Consider the following 11,617-nt stretch of genomic DNA (forward strand, 5'->3'; position numbering starts at 1 on the left):
TCCTAAATATGTTTTTGTCTCATATACTGGTGGTTCAAATGTGCTGTGTAGTTGAGTTAACCTTGAATTGATCAACAACATGTACTGAATACTGACTAGAGGCCAAATACCCTGGAAAGTGAAAGAGGACGTGTTAGTTGCTCAGTCGTGTCTCTCTTTGTGACCCCATGGACTGTAGCCTGCCAGGCTCCTCTGTCCAGGGGACCTTCCTAACCCAAGGATCAAACTTGGGGTCTCCCGCATTGTAGGCAGACTCTTTACCATCTGAGCTACCATGGAAGCAAGTGCCCTGGAGTGACAGGAAATAAGATTCTGGCCTCAAGGACTATATATTTAATTTGGGAACCTATAAAGATACATCTTTGAAAGGATTTTAAACTTCCCATTGGTGTTATTTATGCACATCATAAATATATTATTCACTAGAGCCACTGAAGTAAGCACAGTGAAAAAATTAATTATCAGAGTTACTGTGTGATCCGGATTGACATCTTTGTTTCCGTGTGAGAAGGCTGTTGTCTGTTGATGCCAATTCTAAGTACGAGGACTCCAATAATTCTCCTAGAGAAAAATTGCCCCATGAATAAAACATAATTGTAGCTCTTTGTCATGATTATCACAATCCATACAGTTGTTTTGTTTAGCATTTAGCTTGCTCTTAACCACTCATCTCAGTGATCATCCAAAGCTGTCCTGAGGGAGGCGAGTGAAAGACAGTATCAATGAAGGCAGGTTTTACACAGTTCGGTCCTTAACCAGCAGTACTTTGGAAGCAGTTAGAAACGAAGATTCTCAGGCCCCACTCAGATCTACTGAATTGGAAACTCTGGAGGTGGAGTCTAGCAATCTGTGTTTTAACATCCCTCCGTAATTGTGATGGATACTAAGGTCTAAGAATTACTGCCATAAGGACCACAGTGTTCAGTTCAGTTCAGTCACTCAGTTGGGCTGTGGTTTTTTAATGTCGCTATACATTGAGGGGCTTCCCAGGTAGCACAGTGGTAAAGAATCTGACTGCCAATGCAGGAGGCAAAAGAGATGAAGTTTCAACCCCTAGGCGGGGAAGATCCCCTGGAGAAGGAAATGGCAACCCATTCCAGTATTCTTGCCTGAACAATCCCAATGGACAGAGAAGCCTGGCAGGCTATAGTCCATGGCCTATAAAGTCCACTCTTTTTGTCCAAAGAGTCAGACACAACTGAGTGAGCACACACGTATGCATGCTGTTTCCCCAAAGTTCCTAGGTTGAAATCTAATCCCCAGCATCATGGTCTTCGGAGATGAGGCCTCTGGGAGGTGATTAGATCAGGAGGGTGGAACTCTCCTAATTCCATTAGCGCCCTTTTAAAAGAGACCTCAGAGAGCTCCCTTGTCCCTCCCACCACGTGAGGTCACAGTGATAAGATGGCCATCCACGGAAAGAAGCAGGTTTTCACCAGATTCCAAACCCACCGGCGCCTTGGGCATCCTGGCTTCTAGAGCCGTCAGAAGTCTGTGGCACTCTGTTTTAGCAGCCCAAACAAACTAGGACAGGTGACTTAGCTGGGGCAGAAAATTCTAATTACAGGATGACTGCTCACTTGCTTGCCCTCTGGTTACTGTTGCAGCATCTACCCTAACGAGCAATGAGGGATGAAATGTAATGCTTTCCATAAAATTATCCAATTTTTCAGAGGTTAGAAAATCCTCCAGAGAATTTCTATGGTGTGGGTTTAGCATGTTATTTGTACTAATTTAGATATACCAATCAGAAATTTCTTTTTATTCCTCTTCTATAGAAATTTCATACAGATGCTCAGAATTTCAAGTTTAAGTAACTGCTGGAGGAACTCTTTGGTGGAATGCCTACTTTCACTCTTTTTTTTTTTTTCTTACTACAATCCAGGCAACACTGGTAGATGAGAAATCTGAAAATCAGGTCAGAAAGAAAGTAATCATACTTCCTTGAAAAAAAGTTTATTCTCAGACCCAAGATGAATATTATAAAGAATTTCATCACTCCAGAATTGTCAAGCCATCTGGCAAAAGAGCTGACTGATACAATTTCTATTTCATTGACCAGATCTTCATTTCCACTTCCTTTTTTCCTTATAATTGCAAATATTTTCCAGTTAAATCTTTGGAGTTGGCAGTGGTGGTGTGGGTGGTTCATCACTAAAACACTGTTGATTTTTTTCTTTTTAAAACTAAGTGGAGGAAAATTAGAATTATGAATTAAAAGTTTTACACATTCATACTTTTGATCCAACAATAGCATATCTAGGAATTTATACCAATGAAATAAATTAAGAATGTGTGCAAAAAATAGCCATAAAGTATCCATTTCATCATCATTTATAATAGGAAAAAAACTGAGAACAACCTAAATATTCCACAATAGAAGATTATTTAAAAAAATATTAATATAATTAAGCATACACAGAACTAGAAACTACAGCCATTAAAATGGTAATTGATAAGGATTATAGAAGAATATTAACTGACATGGAAATATATTTAGGATATATCATTAATAGGAAGAAGCAGATTTTAAAATAGTGTGTACAGCTACTTTGCACCCATTAGGATGGCTATTATAAATTATATATATATGGCAGGAAATAATTATTGATGAGAATGTGGAAAAACTAGAACCCTAATGTATCACTAATGGGAATACACGATAATACAGCCACTGTAGAAAATACTTTGACAGTTCCTCAAAAAGCTGAAGAGAATTATCATGTGATCCAGCAATTCCACACCTAGATATTCAAGTCCAAAGACTTGAAAACAGGATTGAAATTGATACTGTGTGCCAGTGTTCATAGCAACATTATTCACAATAGCCCAAAGGTGGAGACAACCCAAGTGTCCATCGCCAGACAAGCACAATGTGGTGTGTTATTCAGCCATAGAACAAATGGAATTCTGATACGTGCTACCACACGGGTGAACCTCAAAAACACTACGCAAGATGAAATAAGCCAGACACAAATGACAAGAAGTATTCTATGGTTCCATTTATATGATGAATAAGCAAATTTACAGAAGCAGAAAGTAGAACGTGGTTATCCGGGCTGGGAGGAGGAGGTTGGGAGAAAGAGTTATTGATTAATGGGTAGAGAGCTTCTGTTTGGGATGATGAAGAAGTTCAGAAATTAAATAGTGGTGATAGTTACACAACATCCTGAATATTCTTAATATCATTGAATTGTAATCTTAAAAATGGTTAAAATGATCCAGAAGCGACTTAGCAGCAGCAGCAGCATACCATAAAGACAGGGAAGCCTGGCGTGCTGCAGTCCATGGGGTCGCAAAGAGTCAGACACGACTGAGCAACTGAACAACAACAATACTATGAGAAAAAAGGAGAAAAGGAGATGCTAGAGCGGGTGAAATGGGTGGAGGGGTTAAAAAGTACAAATTTAGTTATAAAAGGAATATGTCATGGGGATATAATGTACAGCAGAGTGACTATAGTTAATAATACTGTATTTGCATATTTGAAAGTAGCTAGGAGGGTAGATAATTCTCATCATAAGGGAAAAAAATTGTAATTAAGAGTGGTGACAGATGCTAACTGGACTTATTGTGGAGATTATTTTACAGTATATACTAGTATCAAATCATTACATTTTAAACTAATTTAAATGTACACATTAAACTAATTTAATGTTATGTCAATAATACCTTAAGAAAAGAAAAAGAAAAAAAGCAGTTAAAAAATAAAAAAGAAAAGATTGTATGTACAATATAATATTTTCTACAAATATGTGGTACACATATATATTTTTGGATTTAAGATGTCATCATTGGTAGGAAACTACTTTAACTGAATAACAGCCTTTTAGGAAAAAAGGTAACACTGCCATAGATTCAGTCTGATTTCAGAGATACCAAATTTTGAAAAACTTGGGCCTTAGAAATTAGGAAATGAATACATAAGCATGGAAAACAGTCTGAAAGATACTCACAGCTAGTATTTTCGGTGATGGAATTATTTTGGTGATGGTATTCTTCATTATTCTATTTTTCTTATATATGTATTTAAAATTTTTTCTATATACAGTACTATTTTTGTAATAGCAATTTTTTAAGCTAATTAAAAAATGCTTTTTCTAGAATGATTTTTTTGTTCTTTTTGGAATCCTACAACACACACTCCCATCCTGAAAATAATGAGAGAGAATTAAAATCAATGTGAAAAGACTTTTCTCCTTTCCATCAGGATATGGGAACTTGCCTTCACTAACTCTTTTTTTGCTTCATCCAACCTCCCGGTGCCTGGCATCCACATCAGTATTTACACACTTCATCATTCCTCGGGTGATTTATTTTCCTTGGTCCATTTTGCACAGTGACTAAGTTTCGCAGCACGGAAGTTGACAAGATTTGTCGCTGATATCAATCTTCATGAAGTTTACCGGTGAGAGCTCAGAAAATGGTGGTTCTGAGGAAGCCATGCAGTGGGAGCAGGAGGAATATTGGGCGATGAGAAAAGCCGTGCTTCTTTTTTTTTTGAAAACAGTGTTCGTCGCCCTTGCTCAGATCCTTGATTTACCTAGGTTTACATTCTCTGTGACGCTTTTTGTTTTTTTTTTTTTAACAGAAATGAGCAAAATCTCCCACTCTGCTCCCCAGCCGCTATCACCAAGAGATGAAGAAGGGACGATCCTCACGGTCCCTTCACCATCCCCGGGGCCTGAATCCCAGGGACTGACCTCTGATGTACAGCCAGCCGCTCACAGAGAGCTGGGGCCCTGTTGAGAAAGCCTCATGCTATGGGTCTCCTGAAACTGAAGACACATGGACGGCAGCAGGAAGTTGATTGTGTCTTTTACTGCGTGTGTGTGATGAGCAAGGGCTCTAGGAAGAGGCCAAGTCCCTGACTCCCCTGCTTGCTAACTGTGTGTTCTTTGACAGAACTGCTCTCTGCCTCTATTTCCTCACCAGCAACATGGGGAATAGTTTCTACCTGTTTTATCGGTCTGGGTTCTTATAACAAAACACCATAGGGTGGGTGGCTTAAACAACAGACACCTATTTCTCACAGTTCTGGAGGCTGGAAGTCTAATATCAGGGGGCCAACATGGTCGGGGTCTGGGGACACCCTCTTGCTGGTTTGTATACAGCTGCCTTCTAACTGTGTCTTCTCATGGTAGAGAGCAGAGAAAGAGAGAAGAAGCAAGAAGCTCTCTTAACTCTATTCTTATAAGGGCACTAATTCTATCCTGAGGGCTCCATCCTTATAACTTAATTACTTCCAAAGACCTCACTCCCTCACATTATCCCATTAGGAGTCAGGGTTTCAAAATATGAGTTTTGGTGGGAACACAAATATTCAATCTATAACACTACCTCATGCAGTTGTTATATAATTAGGTAAGTTATTGCATTTCAATACAGTCGTTAAGTAATCATGTAAGTTAATACATTTAAAGTATGTAGAATAGAACAAGGGCTTCCCTGGTGGCTCAGCGGTAAAGCATCTGCCTGCAATGCAGGAGACACAGGAGACATGGGTTCAAGCCCTGGGTCGGGCAGATCCCCAGAGGAGGAAATGGCAACCCACTCCAGTATTCTTGCGTGGAAAATGCTATGGACAGAGGAGCCTGGCAGGCTACAGACATGGGGTCACAAAGAGTCAGACACAACTGAACACATACACATATGAAAAGAAAACCAAAAAGGAGATGAAGGCGATGGCACCCCACTCCAGTCCTCTTTCGGAAAATCCCATGGACGGAGGGGCCTGGTGGGCTGCAGTCCATGGGGTGTCTAGGAGTCAGACACGACTAAGCGACTTCACTTTCACTTTTCACTTTCAGGCATTGGATCACTTTTCACTTTCAGGCATTGGAGAAGGAAATGGCAACCCACTCCAATGTTCTTGCCTGGAAAATCCCAGGGACGGCAGAGCCTGGTGGGCTGTCGTCTATGGGGTCGCACAGAGTCAGACATGACTGAAATGACTTTAGCAGCAGCAGCAGCAGCAGCAGAACCTAGAGCATAGGCACACACCCCAAAGGTTACTTCTGTTATGGCCTCACGTGGCCTGTGAGATCTTCTCCAACCAGGGATTGACCTTGTGCCCTCTGCACTGGGAGCTGAGTTTTAACCACTGGACCACCAGGGAAGTTCAAAGATTAGATTCGATATTATAACCTGGAACAGGTTCCTATGAAAGCTGGACATTCTCCCGGTGACCCCTGTTTCTTCTTCAACCAGGAAGATCTGTGACGGGGGAGACAGCTCCTTCTCACTGCTCATTTGTACCACAAAGAAATGGTGCTTCTAAGCTGGCCTTCATGCTATAATTCTTTAGTGTTGGTTGACAGCCTCGAGCAATGAGGCTAGGCAAAAGGATGCTAGGGACCAAGATGAGAGCAAAGACTTGCCTAGAGTGCAGCCAAGGGAGGCGGAGCAGGGCAGCTTCCACGAGCTGCAAACAGCAACTGGGTTTAAAGTTCTCAGCCACTGTCTCAGATTAGCTTCATCTTACATGCAGAAGAACATGTAATAAATAGGTGGGTCATATCAAGCTTTTTAGCCATTCTGCCAAGCACGAAAATTATTTCCATAAGCAAAATACCAGAATTAGCTTTTGGACTGTTTTTTTTTTTATTGAATGAATTTGTAGAAAGTAAACATTTCCACGGACTTACTACCTAGATAAAGATATAGAACATTACTAGGATCTGAGAACCTTCTAATAACTGCTGGTTATTAACCACCTCCCTCCTAAGGTGACCATTCTGACTTGAATCATCATAGATCAGTTTTTCTTATTTTGGACTTTATATAAAAGATATCATATATAAGTATGCTTGAAATGGAAGAGCTGAGATCAGAACCCGATCTTAAATTAGATAACACACTTACGTGTGCCCCATAGTATACAAAATGATCAATTGATGCTAGTTTTCTTTTCTTCTAAATCTAGATCTGGGGCAGGGGTACTGAATGAAGAAGCGGGGCCTGATGATTTTCTTTGTGGATAGTCCGGCTATTCTAACTGACCTGAGACATTGGGATGTGCAAGCCAGAGATAATAGGATAAAAAGAAGGAGCCACACTGGCCATTAGAGGACAATAACCCTAGAAGAGCGTGGGAACAAGTGACATAACTGGCAAAAAACAAAAGTGTGCCACTGCCAGCAACCGGAAATACCTCCAAATACGTCTCCCTCCCTTCCTTCCTTTCTCTTAGAATCCCCCATACACTGGCTCCCCAGCACCCATGAACCCACTGACTTCCTATGGTTCTTCAGCAGCTCTGGACTGAATAGATGAGCTTTGTTCTGGAGACTCAGTTCTGAGCCACCAACTCCGTTAAGTGTCTGTCTGCCTCAGGCATCTCTCTGAAGTCCTTAGTCTCTCAACTCAACCAAGAGGCGCCCTTCCCTCAGCTCAGCTTCTAGAACACTGCTGGCTCAGGCTCTAAAGGGGTGAGTGTGCCAAACACATGGTTTCCAAAACTTGCCTTCCAGCCAGTGTGAAGACCAGATGAGAAATGAGCTGTGTCCTGATTTCAGCTACAGGCTCAACACAATCACAAAGGTCGTCTTCCTTTGCTCCAATCCCACCCTCAGAACATTCCACACCTTTGAGAGAATAGTGAGTTGAGCAAGTTTTCCATTCTGAGGGTGAAACATTCCTTGCTCCAGGGGAGAATGCATAGATTTTGCTTTAAGACTTCGGTCCCAAAGCTACAGAACTGGATTGTCTAGGAGGCTGTGTTATTGTTGTTGCTCAGTTGCTAAGTCCTGTCCGACTGTCTGAGACCCATGGACTGCAGTACTCCAGGCTTCCCTGTCCTTCACTGTCTCCTGGAGTTTCTTAAATTGGTGTTTATTGAGTCAGTGACGCTATCTAACCATCTCATCCTCTGCCGCCCTCTTCTCCTTTTGCCTTCAATCTTTCCCAGCATCAGGGTCTTTTCCAAGAGTCAGCTCTTCATATTAAGTGGCCAAATTATTGGAGGACATGGGTCCATGGGGACAGGGGCAGGGAGACAGAGAAAGAGACTCTGAAACTGAGTAGTTGGACCTGTAGAAAAGACATCATCCCCATCCCACTATGGGAAAGCAGCTAGTCCTCTGGTGGGGATGGCTGTGGATTTCTGGGAACTGGCTCTTGGAGCCCAGCTCCAGGTGAGGGTCCTCCAACACTGAGTTTGGCTTCGGCGGCCACTCTGCAACCTGCCCAGAGCACACCCAGGTGCCCAACAGGTGGCAGAGGGCCAACACTAGAGAGCACATCAAGGAGCCCAAAGGGTGAACTGGTAGGGATGGTCATTTTTATAGACTAAGGATCATGCCACTGTCCCACATTGGTGGTATCACATAAGTCTCTCAATTGATAACAATAATCATCAACGTTATGATCAAACTGACACCTTCTGAACATTTGATATGAAGCATTGCTCTAAGCACTTGTACATGTAAGTGTAAGATTCATTTAATCTTCTGCAACAGCCTTCCATTAAGAAGAGAGGTACTAATAGTCCCATTTTACTAATGGGGAGACTGAGGCACAGAATGGTTAGTAACCTGCCAAGATCAGCCAGTGACTGAGTGATGGAACCAGAGCCCCGCAGGCCAGTATTAGCCAGTCCTGGACTTTCCTCCAACTAATGGTGGGAGTGTGGAGCCCCCATGTAATTTGATTTTAAAAAAGAACGAACTGCTATGCTTCCCATTCCCAGATCTTAGACTGAAGTTTTTACCGTCTGTGCCAACCAGGCCTGATGAGAGGTTGGGGCTTTATTTGTAAAAGTGAAGTGAGTTTGAATGCAGCTATCATGATGATCAGATCAGATCAGTCGATCAGTCGTGTCCGACTCTTTGTGACCCCATGAATCGCAGCACGCCAGGCCTCCCTGTCCATCACCAACTCCCAGTGTTCACTCAGACTCACGTCCATCGAGTCAGTGATGCCATCCAGCCATCTCATCCTCTGTCATCCCCTTCTCCTCCTGCCCCCAATCCCTCCCAGCATCAGAGTCTTTTCCAATGAGTCAACTTTCTCATGAGGTGGCCAAAGTGCTGGAGTTTCAGCTTTAGCATCTTTCCTTCCAAAGAAATCCCAGAGCTGATCTTCAGAATGGACTGGTTGGATCTCCTTGCAGTCCAAGGGACTCTCAAGAGTCTTCTCCAACACCACAGTTCAAAAGCATCAGTTCTTCGGCACTCAGCCTTCTTCACAGTCCAACTCTCACATCCATACATGGCCACAGGAAAAACCATAGCCTTGACTAGATGAACCTTTGTTGGCAAAGTAATGTCTCTGCTTTTGAATATGCTATCTAGGTTGGTCATAACTTTCCTTCCCAGGACTAAGCGTCTTTTAATTTCATGGCTGCAGTCACCATCTGTAGTGATTTTGGAGCCCAAAAAAATAAAGTCTGACACTGTTTCCACTGTTTCCCCATCTATTTCCCATGAAGTGGTGGGACCGGATGCCATGATCTTCGTTTTCTGAATGTTGAGCTTTAAGCCAACTTTTTCACTCTCCTCTTTCACTTTCATCAAGAGGCTTTTGAGTTCCTCTTCACTTTCTGCCATAAGGGTGGTGTCATCTGCATATCTGAGGTTATTGATATTTCTCCCGGCAATCTTGATTCCAGCTTGTGTTTCTTCCAGTCCAGCGTTTCTCATGATGTACTCTGCATATAAGTTAAATAAACAGGGTGACAATATATAGCCTTGACGAACTCCTTTTCCTATTTGGAACCAGTCTGTTGTTCCATGTCCAGTTCTAACTGTTGCTTCCTGACCTGAATACAGATTTCTCAAGAGGCAGATCAGGTGGTCTGGTATTCCCATCTCTTTCAGAATTTTCCACAGTTTATTGTGATCCACACAGTCAAAGGCTTTGGCATAGTCAGTAAAGCAGAAATAGATGTTTTTCTGGAACTCTCTTGCTTTTTTGATGATCCAGCGGCTGTTGGCAATTTGATCTCTGTTTCCTCTGCCTTTTCTAAAACCAGCTTGAACATCAGGAAGTTCACGGTTCATATATTGCTGAAGCCTGGCTTGGAGAATTTTGAGCATTACTTTACTAGCGTGTGAGATGAGTGCAATTGTGTGGTAGTTTGAGCATTCTTTGGCATTGCCTTTCTTTGGGATTGGAATGAAAACTGACCTTTTCCAGTCCTGTGGCCACTGCTGAGTTTTCCAAATTTGCTGGCATATTGAGTGCAGCACTTTCACAGCATCATCTTTCAGGATTTGGAATAGCTCAACTGGAATTCCATCACCTCCACTAGCTTTGTTCGTAGTGATGCTTTCTAGGGCCCACTTGACTTCACATTCCAGGATGTCTGGCTCTAGGTCAGTGATCACACCATCGTGATTATCTGGGTCAGATGATAGGACTGTTCAAACTCAGAAGTGTCTATGGAAAAAAAAAAAAAAAAAACTCCAAATTCCCCTTCTCTGAAAGGTATTGAGGAAGGAGGAGGCAGAAAAAATGTTTTCATTAGTCTGAACAGTCTTCAAGAGAATTCCATGGGGAAAAAAATGAAACCCCAAACCAAACAATAACAAACATCAAAAACGCTGAATTTTTTTTTTCACTTTGAATTTCTCCTTATGGATGGACACAAATTCAACTAGTTTGCAACTTAATTTAAAACTTAAGCAAGAACTTCAATATAACTGGCAGATTTTCAACTGAATATCTATTATTTCTGTAATTATACTGTCCAAGGCAAATTTCCCCAAATATTTTTATCAGCATTTTTAAGGGGCAGAGAATCAGGTGGATAATAGTTCAAACTGAATGCAATTAGCAATTACAAAGTGAATGAAAAACTTGGGTTCTTAAATTCTACAAGCTTAATCTAAGAGGAGGTGCCAGAAGAACACACAGCTAAGGGCTTAACAGGATGTCCCAAAACAAAGCATTGTTGTGCAAAACTACATTCCGTCGAATGAATGATAGCTACTATTGTCATAATTTATTGAGAACTATGTGTCAGCACCTAGGTACTTTACACATGCTATGGTGTTTAATCTTCACTGTCAGATGAGGAAATTGAGACCAGAGAGGTTAGGTGACTTGCCCACAACCCCACAGCTAGCAAATGACACAACCAAGTCTCAAAGTCAAATCTGTCTGATCCCATCAGCCTTGCTCCTTACCACTTTTAAAGACACACAGAGCAGTGGACTCTTAGACCACGAGTAGACCTGGTAACATACAAGTCCTCAACAGAGATCAATTTAAGGTCAGTTCAGCTGGGAGGACCCTGTGCAGATGTCAAGGTAAAGGGGCACATGTAAAAACTTAAAAAATTAAATGCTGTCACTAGCAGTAACCCCCCTCCCCACACACAAAACCACTTAAATTTTAAAAATAACAACAATAAAGAAAAACCCAATAGGGAAGGATGAGGGCATGTTGACCCCTATTTCAACTTCCCTGGTTTCTTCCTCCCAACTCATGTAGGGAATAGACAGATAATAACGGGAGGGCACAGGCACTTAATCAGAGATTTTACAAACCACTAAATCAAAAGAGACTGTGAAATTCCCGCCCGGGGAAGCTAACAGTGAGATTAAGTGGATTAGCCTACTGTACAGGAATCCGGGGAACGCGGCTGCATGTGCTTTTGTTGTGGATCACTCAG

The sequence above is a fragment of the Bos mutus genome, chromosome 23 (assembly GCF_027580195.1).
Source record: "Bos mutus isolate GX-2022 chromosome 23, NWIPB_WYAK_1.1, whole genome shotgun sequence".
In the NCBI taxonomy this organism is placed as follows: Eukaryota; Metazoa; Chordata; class Mammalia; order Artiodactyla; family Bovidae; genus Bos; species Bos mutus.